Below are 2,910 nucleotides of genomic sequence, written 5' to 3'. Positions count from 1 at the left end.
AGCAGAAAGACGACGTACAGAATGGCGCACCCACAGACTGCGTTGTCTTCTATATCTTTCACATCACTTGCAGCGCCATCTGTTGTTGAAAATTGTAACTACTGTAATTTCGAAAGTTTGTCCGCCTGAAAATGTACTGTTGTCCCAAGCATATTGCAACAAACGGTGTATTTCTATCGCTGCTCGTTTAGTTTTTATTGCCGTTTCAAATATACCGGTCATTTTTGAAACACCCTGTAATTAGCATCACTTATGAAAGTGGCAAGATTGGACTGAGTAGGTTGGGAATTTGTACGGGCGCTGATAACCGCGCATTTGAGCGCCCCACAAACCAAACATCATCATCATCATCATCATCATCATCATCATCATCATCATCATCGTATGTAAATTATTAGAGTTGCAGTTCTGTGGCACGTAGAAAGGTTACCAGAGGTGTGCAGTGTTGTGTTCAGGCCTGATACGGCATATAAGGGGTGTGAAGAGAAGAGCGACAGACGTTGGGTGATCATTGTGAAAGACAAGGAGGCCGGACTATGGGAATTACGGTAGCGAGCGAAGCCTGACAACGTTAACACCTCAACACAAATGGCTGCGTCTACAGTTTTGCCATTCTTTGTTCCATATAATTATATTAAAATCTCCACCCTTTTGGGTGTCACATTACGAGACGCCAACAGGTCTTATACATACTACGTTCTAATTTTTGTCAGAATACGGGGATGTCGTAAGTGTATTAATCACGTGTCCATAATGCCTGCGTCTATTTGTTTTCTGTTAAGTGTGCTGTCGACCAAAAAATCTTGGAGTAAAACAATATGAATTGAAGGTTATGCTTTCTGCTGAAGATAACTACTGGTGCAACTCCAGCAAATGAAAGCAGCTGAGCGATGTTCCCTTTTATTTTTCAAATTAACTTGATGGTTTCCGTTTTAGACATCCCGACCCTTTCTCTCAAAAATACACATTAAGATATACATAATACCTGAGTGTGAAAAGGTGTTTATAAGAGAAAGATGATTTCTTTTGCATCCATAACCAAAAACAGCTTTAGCTTCATTAACTACTGCATGTGCTCAAGTGCGTCCTTTCCATAGCTGGTTGTGCATCACTTTAAATTTCGGTATAGTGGCAGCCTACTCGTAGCAGGAGACTGTGGGCCACAGTATTTTGCTGTTTCCGCCTGCCGTGGGCTCTGTCATTTGCGCACCGTTACAGCTTTCGCCATAGTTCTCTGGGTTGGAGCTGCGTTGCCTGCACAATGGCTGCGATTACAATGGTTTCTGACACAAAGGCATCTGCGTCCTAACAGCCGCACTCGCAGAGGCACTTTAACTTGCGATATGAAAGGAGAAACTTGAATGTCGCTGGGTCGCTAGGCAGAGCATATGTCGAAAGGGCATACTAGATTAATATGGTCTCGATATATCCTCACTGGTATTCCTCAGATCGCCAGGCTATTCTTCTACGATGAAAGCACTTTAAAGTTCTTATTTTGATTCTCTCTATTATTTAATGGGGGCAACGGCCTTGCCGCAGTGGATACACCGGTTCCCGTCAGGTCACCGAAGTTAAGCGCTGTTGGGCGTGGCCGGCACTTGAATGGGTGACCGTCCGGGCCGCCACGCGCTGTTGCTGTTTTTCGGGGTGCACTCAGCCTCGTGATGCCAATTGAGGAGCTACTCGACCGGAGCCGCTAGACAACCACCATAACGACCGGGAGAGCGGTGTGCTGACCACACGCCCCTCCTATCTGCATACTCAGTGAGGATGAAACGGCGGTCGGATGGTCCCGATGGGCGACTTGTGGCCTGAAGACGGAGTGCTATTATTTAATGAGCGTTTTATTAATGTGATTGCGTATTATTGTTGATTGATTTTTATTTATGGTTTGGTTTAGCGATTCCTTTTCACTGTTTGCTCCTGTTATTTGAGTCCTTTAAATTACGTTTGCGGTGGTTATGAAGTCTATATTGCTTACTTTTCTCCCTAATTTAAAGAGTACGGTAATACCATATGCGTTTCGCCGCAGCAGATATCGTTGAGTCTCCTTGCTGGAACTTCTCCACCTGAAGTCGCTAAAGATAATTTATGGCTCTACGGAAATCGATCGGTACAGCTGAGTGCTATTCTGTGTCATGTGTATGGAATGTGGCGTCCAACTTTAGTTCGTGAAATTATTTAGGTGTTCGGAGAAATATTCTCGACGAATCACAAAACCGTGTAAAACTGCAGGTTCGCACCATCAGACCACACAACACTTCCGAACGACTTGCGTCTTTATAATCACTGAATTTTTCTTTTGAAATGATTAAGGGTTATGAACTCTACGAATCTGATACTTCTTTTGTGCTTTTATATCTATTTAATTTCTGCAATACCATAAAACATACATTACTGCCTCAATGGCGGCTTCCAACAATCTCCTCTCAATCCGACATAGAACATCTCTCTTCCGATGTCCAACATGGAATAGTTATCTCTTTGCCGTAGCTTAATACAGTCTGTATATCATTGTTATCGAGTTGGCACGGAGATGCTTAAATTCCACAGAGTATTTATCTCTCGCGCAGGTACTTTACATTTATCGTCGTATTAATAGTCCGTCGCATAGTATTTATTGGTTTTGGCATCACAATACGCTACAGCTTTCTGATGACTCGCGTCCATCCGCTTGTTTTATGTATGATAATCTTAGTGTTGCGAGTCCGTAATGTAGTAATTAGAGATGTGCAAACTGAAACACGTAACTGTTTCGAAACAAATGAAACAGTACAATGTAATGTTTCGATACGCAGTTTCGAAACAGTGAAACAGTTCGTATTTTGTAATCTAATAAACCTACATATTTTATCATCTTGAATGTCTACTGTATAAGTATGTCCATATAAGCACAAATGAGGTACGAGA

General features: G+C 42.5%; 1 pseudogene; it reads left to right on the top strand.

Annotated features, from left to right (window-relative positions):
* Positions 1–1,520: 1,520 nt before the first annotated feature.
* On the top strand, positions 1,521–1,638 carry LOC126164277 (5S ribosomal RNA; annotated as a pseudogene).
* The last annotated feature ends 1,272 nt before the right edge of the window (positions 1,639–2,910 follow it).

Source organism: Schistocerca cancellata, chromosome 2, assembly GCF_023864275.1.
Source record: "Schistocerca cancellata isolate TAMUIC-IGC-003103 chromosome 2, iqSchCanc2.1, whole genome shotgun sequence".
NCBI classification, from domain to species: Eukaryota; Metazoa; Arthropoda; class Insecta; order Orthoptera; family Acrididae; genus Schistocerca; species Schistocerca cancellata.
Note: the sequence above shows the minus strand (reverse complement) of the source record. Positions and strands in the feature narration are given on the sequence as shown.